Source organism: Triticum dicoccoides, chromosome 3B (genome assembly GCF_002162155.2).
Source record: "Triticum dicoccoides isolate Atlit2015 ecotype Zavitan chromosome 3B, WEW_v2.0, whole genome shotgun sequence".
NCBI lineage: Eukaryota > Viridiplantae > Streptophyta > Magnoliopsida > Poales > Poaceae > Triticum > Triticum dicoccoides.
In genome coordinates this window covers 374,424,231-374,438,316 of record NC_041385.1, presented here as the reverse complement: position 1 = coordinate 374,438,316, position 14,086 = coordinate 374,424,231, and the positions used below count along the sequence as shown (strand labels likewise).

General features: G+C 38.3%; 1 long non-coding RNA gene across 1 annotated transcript; it reads left to right on the top strand.

The window, feature by feature from the left end:
• Positions 1-521: 521 nt before the first annotated feature.
• On the top strand, positions 522-7,919 carry LOC119281294. The gene is made up of 3 exons (XR_005138362.1): positions 522-838; positions 940-992; positions 7,639-7,919. It is a non-coding gene; the product is annotated as an uncharacterized LOC119281294 (long non-coding RNA).
• Positions 7,920-14,086: the final 6,167 nt, after the last annotated feature.

Below are 14,086 nucleotides of genomic sequence, written 5' to 3'. Positions count from 1 at the left end.
TGAATTTATTTTAGTTTGTGATTTTTTTTTCAAATCCATTTGGTTTTTTTAAGTCGTGAACCTTTTTTTGTTTTTTTGCACAAAAAATGGACTTCCGGTTGTTTCTAAGTCAAGTTGACCAGTCAAGCATTGACCAAGCGACCATGTAACGCATTGGATGGGTTGGCCGAGTACCGTGTGCCGTGTGGACACTAATTGCTCAACCAGCGCCTGAAGCGCTAATGGCAACAGGTTTCAATATACGTGGTAGCCTATGTGGGTTTTCAGCACATTTGAGGCCCATGGGTATGGAAATGGGCCAGTTGCAATCCTCGACGGATATCACGGTCTAGGTTTCGGAAACTGCTCCAGCATAGCTGATATCCATGGGTACCCGTTAGTTGTAGCACGACGTTGTCTCAAAAAAGAAGTGGCAGCACAACGACTATATCTTGCTAATAGCGAGTCTATGGGGGGGATTCCTATTTGCCGCACATTGCGCTAAATTGTCGGGGCGCCGCACACCCTTCGCTCGTATTTGAGCCAGCCCTTATAAGGTGTTCTATTTCTACGACTCCGCGGGATCCCCTCGACCACCGCTCCTCTTTCCTTCCTTCCTCGTGTGACTAGCTGCTTCTTCTTCTAGATTGGACTACTTGTTCCTCTCGATTCACCGTCAATCCTTGCTCCTTTGTGGCTCTCGGGGCGGTAGGTGCTCTCACTCTTCTTCTTCTCCTCATCCCTTCGTCATCTCTCTCGGGTAGTAGCTAGGGTCTGCTGATCTTTTTTTGTTGGCAGATGGTGATTCCTGTCTAATTTGTGAAGCAATAGCACTTCAATTTGGCGGTTCTTGCTCCAGGTTCGTCAGATCCAATGCCCCCTAGTGTTTTCTTGTTTTTCTTCAAGTTCCCTAGGTAGTTCAATTATGTTGGGATTTGTGTTTACCGTCTTTATCTACAGGCTTAGGTTAGATCTTGCAGTTTGTGGTTGTTCGTAATCTACACAGAGTGAAGGTAAGTAATTTGACTGTTTTTATGTTCTGGTGCTTGTTAGTTTTGTATATATGCTTTTTTATTTCTCAACAGAATGCTTTTTTATAATGCTTTAATTCCCAGTTCACAGATTCTGCAGTGCTTGGTAACAAAAAAATCACATGCAACAAATAATAGGGTTAATTGGATCTATGCTGATGAGGACATGACTACCTTGGATATGACCAAAAATATTGCATATATGCATATTTGTCAGGTGATTTCTAGTGCAAACTATTCAATAATCTATTTATGTTATCCAGAACAAAAATACTTCATACACTTTTGTGTTTTGTCTAATTGCAGGTGTATGAGACATTTGTACAATCCACATATGAAGATAAGGAAGAAAGAGATGTTTATTTGCTGTCCAAAAAGTTCTCTCACGTCACTTTTGGCCCAAGAGAAGATAGAGTCCAAGTCTCTCACGTTCTGGATTCAGATTCGGACTGCACAGACACACCTGACTCAAAACGCACACAAGTTTTTCATACGGACTCCGAATTGGGTGATTCTTTTTTTGTTGGAAACTAGATTTCGTGCACTTTCCAACCCAATTAGAATCACCTTCAAATTCGTCCGGAGCGTTGAGTTGTGGACGAAACAATCTGATGCTGCAGCAGAATCCGAGTCAAACTACAAGTCCAAAGGTGTTACATCACCTCCACTTGGGCCCATTGGCCTTGTACGACCTAGATTTAGTTTTAGGCTGCCTTGGGACGTCCTCCCACCTCCTTGGCCTCCACCCCTTGCTCCTATATAAGTAGATCCATCTAGTAGCTTTTCCTTGGGTTTTGTTTAGATTAAAGGTTCGCCATAGCTGCAACTTCGCGTACTTCGTTTGTGTTCAACGACCAGACAAAGGCGTCACAGAACCCCACCTTGATCAATAAAGCTTTCATCTTATATTCGCAATATCCAGATTGCAATCTCAGTTTCTTGCTTGTTCTTCGTTTGCTCGCAGGAAACAGACCCTCGTGGTCAGGTTGATCGTGCTCCGGCGTGGTCAATAACCTCTCGGAGTTGGTTTAGCGATTGCTAAGGCGCGACGTCCTCGCACGTTCGTAGTCGGATCGTCAAAGTCGACTGCCACCAAAGCGATATCCATCATCTCATCGAAAGACGGGACACCTTTGCCTCTATCAAGTGGTATCAGTTTTCAGGTTGCTCGGTGAGAATTTCCAGTTTTTCTTAGATTAGATTTATTTTCTTACCTATTGTCCAAGAAAAAGCCACAAAAAAAGTTAGATCTGTTCATCCTTTATCCAAGCCAGTCTGAGCCTTTGCAATTTTCTATTCGTTGCTTGCATAGTTGAATTATCGGTTGCATCGTCGTGTCAGTTGCTGGTCTTTGTGTCTAGTTCCTTTAGAGTTTTGAGTTCTGTTCACATTAGTCACGCCGCCGCTGCATCATTATCCGTTCCGCTGTCCACCATCCCATCTATTAATTTCCACCACGTGCTATGCACTGTTCATTGTCATAATCATAGTTGAGGTCATTCACATCTTCGCCTGATCCAATCTGCATCTTATCTAGTTTGTCTTGGAAAGAGGGAGAAAAAAAAGATAGAGAAAAAAAGAGAAAAAAAGGAAATAAAAAGAGAGAGAAGAAAAAAAAAGCGTGATAAAAAAAGAGAAGAAAAAAAATTGGATCTATCTAGAATCAATCTCGTACCTGAATTCGGATTAGAATCTGTTTTGCGCACTGTTCAGTAAAACAGGTGTATCTTCCTCATATGAAGTCCGTTTTGGCTCCGTGAGTACTCAAATTGAAGATAGCGACGAGCCGCATCTAAATAGTTGCAGAAGCTAGTTTAATATTTGACACCTCAAAATCGGCTTCTAAATAGGTCTTTTTGCCCTCCGAAGTTCGTGAACACAGCTTGTTCCAATTTTTCAGGCCAGTTTTAGAATTCTTTGACTCCTCATATCAACTCAGAATTGAGTGATTCTTTTTGCATTGGAAAGCTTGAGTTAGTAGCATTCTTTGAAAGAATTTATCAGAAAATTGTCTCAAACTTTTCAAGAGGAAAGTTGGAGAGAGAGTTGTTGTATTGCTTGGCAGTTGTTTTTCATCATTATCTTCACTGTCGTTGTGATCTTCACTTATATCTTGCTGTCAAGAGCTACTTAGTATCCTTCATTGATGCTAGTTGTGCTATGCCGTGACCTCATTAGTGTTCTAGGCTCGCGTCTCTAGTCCGGTCTAGCCTAGGACTAGCACAGTACCGTCGTTGAACGTTTATTCAACATTGCATCTTTGAATTGATTATTGCTAATTTTTTGCTACCATATATAGCCAACCCAGCTCCACATATTTCTACACCGTGTATACGTACGCTCCCCTGTCAATCGCTTTACTCAATATTCGGAGTTACTTGACACCGCTGGTTGCCGATCACCGCCTGCTGCATGGTAAGAACTTGTAAGACATTGATATTTGCTTTACTGTGAGCGTTTTACCACCACATCCTAGTAGTTATAGGAACATTATTTTTGGGTTTTGTTTCTTGTTCTACTAATCATGACAGGATCCAGAGTCAATTCATGGGCTTTGTCGATCGCGGGAGACGTGCCACCACCTTTGCAAATACCACAACCGTCACGAGAGGTGCACAAACATCCAAATGCACATGATCAGGTTAATGTATCTATACCACCATTTAATGGCCATTTTAAACCTGCTTTATATATTGAATGGGAGTTCGACATAAAAAATATATTTGCTTCCCATAATTTCGATGAACATAAAAAGGTTAAGGTTGCGGTTGGTTCTTTCACTGGTTATGCTTTGATTTGGTGGAGTGAATATTGTTGGTTACACCCTGATTATATACCTACTACTTGGGATGATTTGAAACTTGCCATGCGACATACTTTCGTCCCTACTTATTATACTCGTAACATGATTAAGAAGTTGCAACACTTAAAACAAGGTAGTGAAACTGTAACAAAATATTATGATGATTTACAAACTACCTTGTTGCATTCCTCTTTAGAAGAAAGTGAAGATGATTTTATGGATAGATTTTGGGGAGGATTAAACCGTGATATTCAAGAGATACTAATTCATGAAGAGTGTTATCCTATGGACCATTTGTTTCATCTTGCTTGCAAAGCTGAACAGGAAATAAAACGACGTGTTGGCCACGAGGAGAACAAGCGCACGGTGCACATTCCAAGAGTTGATATGATTATTCCTTCAACTACTAGGCATACTATGACAACCACATCCGTTGTTGTCAGGACTACATCACCTCCACCATGTGACACATCGCCCCCGAGAGTGGCTACATCATCTGAGTTGATCATAAGAGGTAATGACAAAGGTACTGATCTTCCATCTCTACATGAGAATGATGAATGCCTTGTCAATTTGAATGCACCATCTGATGAGCTATCCACTACTTTGATCACACCACCTATTTTAGAGGACTACGTTGATAATTTGACTTTGCCATGTGATCAAACAACTGAAATACCAACAATTTTGAGTGCATCCATTGAATTAACTATTGATGCAAAAGAACCAATGTTTAATCATTTTGATATGACCTCTAATCTTGGTGATGATTCTGTGTTGAATGACTTATTGCATGTTTGCTTATTTAAGCATGTTGTAGCATGTAAATTTGATGCAAGTAAGGTTTATTCACCAATGTTGGGATGGTTTAATGATGAACATTGTCAATCTTTTGAAATGAATAAGAGCTTCACTTATATGTGCAAACTGAGTTGCAATATTTTCATGCCTTCTACTTCTTGTGCTAATTTTTTGGCTTTGGATTTTATGAACTATGCAAGTTACTCATCTATTCATGTGTCATATATGCAAAAATCAAGGGAAGTAAAAATGGATGACATATACATATACAACATGTACACCTTGTCTCTTTTGTTAGCCACATTTCAGATTAAGCAACGCCGAGGACGGCTTTATTTTCAAGAAGGGGAGGATGATGAGGACATGACTACCTTGGATATGACCAAAAATATTGCATATATGCATATTTGTCAGGTGATTTCTAGTGCAAACTATTCAATAATCTATTTATGTTATCCAGAACAAAAATACTTCACACACTTTTGTGTTTTGTCTAATTGCAGGTGTATGGGACATTTGTACAATCCACATATGAAGATAAGGAAGAAAGAGATGTTTATTTGCTGTCCAAAAAGTTCTCTCACGTCACTTTTGGCCCAAGAAAAGATAGAGTCCAAGTCTCTCACGTTCTGGATTCAGATTCGGACTGCACAGACACACCTGACTCAAAACGCACACAAGTTTTTCATACGGACTCCGAATTGGGTGATTCTTTTTTTGTTGGAAACTAGATTTCGTGCACTTTCCAACCCAATTAGAATCACCTTCAAATTCGTCCGGAGCGTTGAGTTGTGGACGAAACAATCTGATGCTGCAGCAGAATCCGAGTCAAACTACAAGTCCAAAGGTGTTACATCACCTCCACTTGGGCCCATTGGCCTTGTACGACCTAGATTTAGTTTTAGGCTGCCTTGGGACGTCCTCCCACCTCCTTGGCCTCCACCCCTTGCTCCTATATAAGTAGATCCATCTAGTAGCTTTTCCTTGGGTTTTGTTTAGATTAAAGGTTCGCCATAGCTGCAACTTCGCGTACTTCGTTTGTGTTCAACGACCAGACAAAGGCGTCACAGAACCCCACCTTGATCAATAAAGCTTTCATCTTATATTCGCAATATCCAGATTGCAATCTCAGTTTCTTGCTTGTTCTTCGTTTGCTCGCAGGAAACAGACCCTCGTGGTCAGGTTGATCGTGCTCCGGCGTGGTCAATAACCTCTCGGAGTTGGTTTAGCGATTGCTAAGGCGCGACGTCCTCGCACGTTCGTAGTCGGATCGTCAAAGTCGACTGCCACCAAAGCGATATCCATCATCTCATTGAAAGACGGGACACCTTTGCCTCTATCATATGCCATTGCAACTTTCACTGATTCAAGAAATGCCATTACAAAAACATGACTTAGATACGTGCCACTCCATCTTTATCATACTTGTACTTATGCCATTTTCTACAATTAAGAGAATAACCCTTCAAACAATACATGTATTTTAGTTTGTACTGTGGTATTTGCCATAATACCCCTATTTTCAACTTTTGGCAGAACTTTTGGGTCTTTCGGGCGGCAAAAATTTCGAACATGTCATTTTTTAAAAAAAACTTACAGAAAATTAAAAACACTAATATGGGTCTACTATTCTAATATGAACATTTTTTGAATTTGCGAACAAATTTTGAAAACTGTAGCATTTATGAATATGTGAACAAATTTTGGATACAGGAACATTTTTTAGAATTCCCAAACATTTTTTAATTTGTGAACAAAAACAAAACATGCCAACATTTTTTGAATTTGTGAACAAATTCTGATAGATGATTTTTTGGAATATGTGAACAAATTTTGAAAGAGAAAACATTTTCTAATTTGTGAACAAAATTGGAAAACGGGAAGAAAATTTGAAATTCCTGAAGAAAATTTAATGAACAAAATTTGGAAACAGAACATTTCTTTGAAATTCCCAAACATTTTTTATTTTGTGAACAAACTTTAAAAGTGTGAATTTTTTTTGAATCGCGAACAAATTTTGAAATTGGAAACTTTTTGTTTACAGTAGTTTTTTTGGATTTCCATGTACTTTTTTTAGTTAGTAACTTTTTACAAAAGCCAAGAACATTATTAGAACTTAGGAACTTTTTTTGCCTCCCAAGAACATCATTTGGATTTCCAAGGACTTTATCTGAGTTTGCGAACGTTTTTGAAATCCCAAAAACATTATATGAATCGATGAACATATTTTTCATATCCAAGAAAATTATTTGAATTAAAGAACAAATTTTGGATTTCCAATAACATTATTTGAGTTTACGAACATTTTTTGGAATCCAAAGAACATTATTTGAATTGAGGAACATTTTTTGACTTCCAAGAACAATTTTTGAGTTAAACAACTTTCTTTGAGTTGATAAACATGTTTGGAAATCCCAAGAATATTATTTGAATTGAGGAACAATTTTTTGACTTCCAAGAACATTACTGATAAAGAACATTTTCTGCATTTCTAAGAACTTTATTTGGATTGACAAACATTTTTTTGAAATTCCAAGAGACATTATTTGAATGGATTTTTTTTATTTAGGAACACCTCTTGTAATTCCAATAGCTTTCTTTGAATTGACGAACATTTTATGAAACTCCAAGAACAATATTTGGACTGACGACCATTTTTTAAAATTCCATGAACATTATTTAAATCAAAGAACAATTTTTTGAATTTATGAACAATTTTAAAATTCCTATTGTATGAATTGAAATACATTATTTGAACAATAGAATTTTTTGACTTCAACTGTATGAGTATAAGGACAGTGGTTTGTAAGGAAATTTTTTGTTACAATCATTTGCTTTTGACTTCTACTGTATGGAAATCAATCATCATTGGAGTAATTTTGAAGGTGTTTTTGTGCCTATAATTTTTTTCTCTTCCATTCATCCCCTCTGTAGATAGAAAACAAACATACAACAAGTGTTAAGTTCTTGGTTTTGTTCAATGGTGTGTAGCTGGGCCTCATATATGTAAAATATTTTGGCCAGATGGGAGGCTGCGGCAACCGTTCACCTCTATGCAATTCGACCACGAAGAAGAATACAACCAAGTTAGTCAGTTACAATGTTGTTTCATTGTCCAGCCAGCAATTCTTTATTTCATTCGAATGGAGAGAAAATGTATGTGAGCCGAAACTGAGAGCTATCGTCTGTATGCCCGATGTATTGTTATGTATGTACAAACTCAAAACTTGTAATTCGTTCTGTAAGGCAAGAATGTCATTTGTAATAGAGGAAGTTGCACATTATTTATTTAGCATGTTTGGAAAGTTGGAAAATGCAGAAATGTCTACATACTGTGCCCGGGAAGGGATTGTTGGTTTGTTAGTTTCTTCTTCCTCTTTCTAGTTCTACTAGTTCTATGCATCATGTCTTACCAGGACACACAAATTTCCGTAGTGCTGGTATCATAAAACTGAAAGTCTGTCAGGCCAGGGGTCTTACTTTGAAGGAACCATGCTAGCTTTGCACCCTTTGATTCTGCAACGGCTAGCTATGAATTCCAACCACATGGTTAGCACTTGATTTGCTCTACAAATAAATTACTCGTCATGATTGTAACAAAATATTTTTTATAAGAAAGTAACTAGTAGTTTGTAAGGTACCCATTTTTTGTGCCAGAAATGAGAATGTACCCAACTTAGCATCTTTTTTCTTTTATTCTGTAGTCCAGGTTTACATCACTAATTATCTTTTTAACTGCAAGCAAAACTCCACTGCCAAGATAGATTTCCAACTGCAAAAAATAGTTCCATCGAAAGATGTTTCCTCCAGTTTCATTCATGTCAATAGAAATATGTTTTTATGTTGTTTCCCGGAGTTTCCCAATGAAAATTTTGTGCTCCAGTGATAGTTTCCTGCTTACTTTCATTTACTGCAGAATAGTTTCAGTCATAAAGAAATCGTTTCATATTTGTTTCTTTGCACTGAACAGTAGAAAGTCTTTATGCTTTCCATTGAAACAGAAGAAACCGAAACAATTTACCATCAGGTTATCATGTACGAAACAGTTTACTTTCCCTGTAAGAATCAATCTACCATATGAAGGGAACAAAAACGCTCTATCCGGCGTCTTCGCTAGCACGCAAAACGGAGGAAACATAAAACGGTCCAGAAAGCCTGCCAAGTGGAGCCTCTGTGCGTAACAGTGACTACTTGACGCAAAAAACGTCATATAGGAACTCCCAATAGGAAATTCCAGTCTATGGTGCCCTCGCCTGAAGATTTCACCTTTGCTCAATAGATTTTGGGCCAGCTAATTTGTCATATGTTCTTCGCTCACGCTGATTGCTCGATGGTGGCTGCGTTCGCTCTGGTTTACTTCGTGTTTTTTCTTAACTTCGGTTTCCTTTCTTTCTTCATCACTCTTTCTACCAATTTTTTTCATTGTTTCTGCATCGATTTATTTGTTTATTTCTCGATTTTGTTTCATTTTTTCCTATTATTTCCTTTTTTGGTTTTCTTCGGCTCTTTTGTTTCTTTCTTGTTTTTCTCGGATTTTCTTGTTTTGTTGGTTTCATTTTCTTTGGCACCTGTTTTCCTTTGTTTTTTTTATTTGGTTTCATTTTTTTCTTCATCCATTTTTGTTTTTCCTTTGTTATATTTCGGGTTTTTCCATTTTTCTTATGTTTCTTCGTCGATTTTCATCATTTTTTATTTTTTTCAACACATGTCTGGTTTTTTTAGTGCTTAGTGTATAGTTTTTTAGTTTATGAGTGAAACCTTTTCCTGATACATGTTGTACATTTCTCCTTAACCAGTTTTCTGATACGCGTTGTACATTTCTCAAATACATGATGTACATTTTTCCTTAAATACATGTTATTAACTCTTTTTGAATATATGGTCAACATTCTTCTTAAATACACGCAGGACATTCTATAATGGTAATTATTTTATCCAAACTACGAGCACATTTTTTATGCTGCATAAACATTTTTAGAACTTTCACAGACATTGTTTTTGGAAACGCGCAAAAATTTCTTTGAAAATATCACGTACATTCATTTAGTGGCAATAAATATTGTTTTAAACTATGCAAAATTTTCTTTATACTTTATAAATATGTTTTTAAATGTCACAAACATTTTTTAAAATGTTAGAATATTTATTTAAAATTTCATGTAAAATTTTCTAATTGTACGAAACATTAATTTATTAGGCAAAGGCTTTTTGTATATTCTATACACATTTTCAAAATTTCACATACATATTTTTGAAATGCAGAAATATTCTTTTCAATTTGATGAACATTTTTCTGAAAGATGTCAACATTTATTAATTGTGCTTTTATACTATGTTAACATTTTTAAAATTTACATTTTTAAGAAAACTAAGCAAATTTAAGCTTTTAAAAATATATCCACTTAGGATATAAAAATAAAAATAAAAGTATGTCCCATGTCCCATTATGAGTGTAGTGTGCACTCATTCTTAGCCACGTTTAAATCGGATAATTTAAATTTTCTAAGAGAATCAACTCAGTATGATCTCTAAAGTTAATAAAAGCTAAAGATCACAAACCCATTTGTTTATTTTGTTCCTTGCAGTAATAAGCCATTTTAGAAGATAAATCAAACCATATATATGAGATATTTGGCATGGAAATCAAGTCCAATATTCTAGAAGTGCACAAAAGGCACCAGAAAAGAAGACGACACCTAGCACTAGTCAACCCACTTGTACCAGCGGTCGAACCGCTTGCCATCGCCTTTGTTATATGAGCACTAACAACTTCCGTGAAGACACCGAGGATCAGTTCGCAATGTGTCGGCCCAGAAACCCTATTCCGCACACGGTAAGCATATAAGGAGAAGATAACCCTTTGGAAGGCAGTTGCTCATCCACCAAGTCATCCCTTCGCAGCCCCACCGTTCCCATCTACAGACATTGTTATAGTTGTCTCCATGTCCATAGTGTTCATCCCCATTGCCATAGACATAAACTTGTAATTAAGAGCACTTCACATACAATGGCATTGTAAGGCTATCATCGATCATTCATCTTCCAGCACCATCTAAAATATATTTTGTCTGTGATTTGTTTATGATGTGCAAGTAGTCCCTTCATGCGAAAGGCTGAGACATAGTCTTGCAACCCCATGTATGTGCAACAAGATTGACTTTAAAGTAACCTTATTTCTATGTGTTATGCAAAAAAAATCTGTCTCTTGTATCTACCTCCTTCTAAGACCCAGAAGAGGTTAAGTGTAGAGAGGAGCGGAAGGCTATGTCGTACATCGGTGATAGTAAGATTGGTACAATAGATGAGAACATTCTCTAAAGTATAAAAGATGTAGTCATTAAATACCCACTGCATTGGTCTGGATTAGTCATTAATAATCATCGTAACTAGTATTGTGTCATCCTATAACCACATACAAAAGAGGGTGTAATCCAACTACCGCAAGTTCAGCATCACCATGAGGGGTTAGTATATACCATCTCATCAAAATAGACAAACCAACAAGTGTTTTGAAGCTGTAGCTACCAAAAAAATGTATGGCAACATCATCGTCCTCGTCTTTTTCATCATCATGAACACCATCAACACCATAAATGACCAAAGCAGTAGTAGTAGTGCTTGCCAAGCAAGTCCTAAGTCAGAGGACCATATGCTCAACCCCCATGCCAATGAAGACAAGACCTTGTGCCCTGTTGTCCAACAGGTGGATAACAGCTACCCATCAGAACCTCCTAACTAAAGCCATCCATGTCCATGACAATGCTGTAGAGGGAAGCGTGGATGTCAACATATGTTTGCTCTTCCCGACAGCGGTTTCCACCTCCTTGACGACCTCAGTCATGCTCCTAAGACGTTGAGCTCCTATCCATCAAGCATCCTCTCTTTCTCTCAGGAGTAGGGTCGTGATCGGCAGGGCCAACTTTGTCAGGGCCAACATGGATGATTAATTGTCTATGACTCCTAGGTGTCTGGTACTCAGGGATAGACATAGGCGAACCAAGAGACTCACTGGAGCCTATGTCATGCTTGCCGCTAGCTAGACCCGAGGAAGTTGGTTGCCTATGTGAGTGCTATGTTAGCTTACTGTGGTTAGGCCTTGGCAGTGTTCTGTCTCCAACAGAATCATGAAGGTGTCATGATCCCATTGTGCTCTGCTAAGGTCTCTGAGCTTGGACACCGGGATCCATCTGGCTCTCCACATCCCGAGGAGGTTGTACACTGGGTTGAGGTCACCTCTTGGCCATAGAACTCAAAGACCTTCTCGGCAACAATGTTGATGTGCACCTCCTCCCTTGTTAGTCCTCATCCCACTGAATATGATGTCACACATCTTGTTATGCATGATTGTGGACATGAAAGGCTTTCATTTCATTGTGATTTCCGTTCTCGTACGCCCTCATGGTTTCTTTTCTAGCCTTGATGGCCTCCTTATATGTAGCGCTAGTAGCGGCATTAGGCAATGCCACCACAAGAGATGGCTCCACAACATGGCTCTCAAACACATCTTAATCGTGGGGCATCTGATATAATTGCATGAACTAGTTCTCAGACAAGACAATGTATAAGTGCATCTAGTGCCCCTTTTGTGTTTTGGAGTATTGACGACAAAATGGTTAAGAAATAATGTGTCTGTGAGTGTACACAACAGAATAGTCCCTGAAGATTTGGTTTAACCATACATTGAATAAATTGGTGCGCCCTTGAAGAAGTTGCCTAAAGAATTTGAACATGAAGACTTTATATTTTAGTAGTTCCTTTTCTTCTTATTTGACTCATGGGGAACACCGTACTATTAAAGGGGGTCTAGGTGATACATAGACATATTTTTGAAGTGATGCTCACACTATCGTATTTATTTGAGTGAGATTTGGGAAATCTCTTGCAGTGCAGTTCATTTTCTTTAGCGTGAGAGACAAAGTCTTCGAGACTCCATTGACAATATCCTCACCGAGGAGTTAGGAAATTAACAGTGTGGTTCTCCTACTGTGAGGAATTTCAGTGTCAAAACAGTTCTGACCGTTTTTGAGCGAGTGCTAGCTCTCACGTGGATCTTATCCTAACAACGGTCACATCGGGAGGGCACACTGGTCTTTTCCTATCAGGTTGCACCCCAGCCATAAATAGTCGGCCCGACCACAGTTATCGATTGGCTACTCTGATTTATTGCATGATAAATGCCATCTAGAGCAACCAACCCTCCAAAGAGTCTAAAAGAATCCTAAGTGAGTACAAACCTAAACACCAAGAGCCAAAGTGATTGAGCATCACCTAACAATATGTTCTATGCGATCCAAAGACTTATTACCTGTGAATATTCTTATCTTCTAGACGGTTAGGCGTCATGTTCTGAGAAATTTATACGTCTCCAATGTATCTATAATTTTTGATTGTTCCATGCTATTATAGTATCAATCTTGGGTGTTTATTATGCAATTATATATATCATTTTTTGGGACTAACCTATTAACCTAGTGCCCAGTGCCAGTTGCTGTTTTTTGCTTATTTTTTGGCTTTTCAAAAACAAATCACTATCAAACAGAGTCCAAACACTATGAAACCTTTTAATGATTTTTTATGGACCAGAAGGTACCCTAGAAGGTTCAGGAGAAGACCTGACGAGCCACGAGGGAGCAACAAGCTTGGGAGGCGCGCCAAGGGGGTAGGCGCGCCCCCAAGTTTTTGGGCCCTCGTGGCACCTCTTGATCTAATTCGGCCTCTATAAATTCCCAAATATTCCCTGTACATCAAAGAGCCACCCCAAATACTTTTTCCGCCGCTGGAAGTTTTTGTTCTTCATAGATCCCATGTGGAGACCTTTTCCGGTTCTCTGCAGGAGGAGGAATCGATCATGGAGGGCCTCTACATCAACCTTGATGCCTCTTCGATGATGTGTTAGTAGTTTACCACGGACCTACGGGTCCATAGCTAGTAGCTAGATGGCTTCTTCTCTCTCTTTGATCTTCAATACAATGTTATCCTCAATGTTCTTAGAGATCTATTCAATGTAATCCTTTTTTGCGGTGTGTTTGTTAGGATCCGATGAATTGTGGGTTTACGATCATATTATCTATGAATATTATTTGAGTCTTCTCTGAACTCTTTTATGCATGATTATTATAGCTTTGTATTTCCTCCGATCTATCCATTTGGCTTGGCCAACTAGATTGATTTATCTTGCAATGTAGAGGTGCTTTGTAATTGGTTCAATCTTGCGGTGCTCTATATCCCAGTGACAGAAAGGGACAAGACATATATTTGTATTGTTGCCATGAAGGATAAAATGATGGGGTTTATTCATATTGCTTGAGTTTACTTTGTCTACATCATGTCATCTTTCTTAAGGCATTTACTCCATTCTTTATGAACTAAATACTCTAGATGTAGCGAAACGTAGCATGAAATTTCAAAAAAATTCCTACGCTCACGCAAGATCTATCTAGGAGATGCATAGCAACAAGAGGGGAGAGTGTGT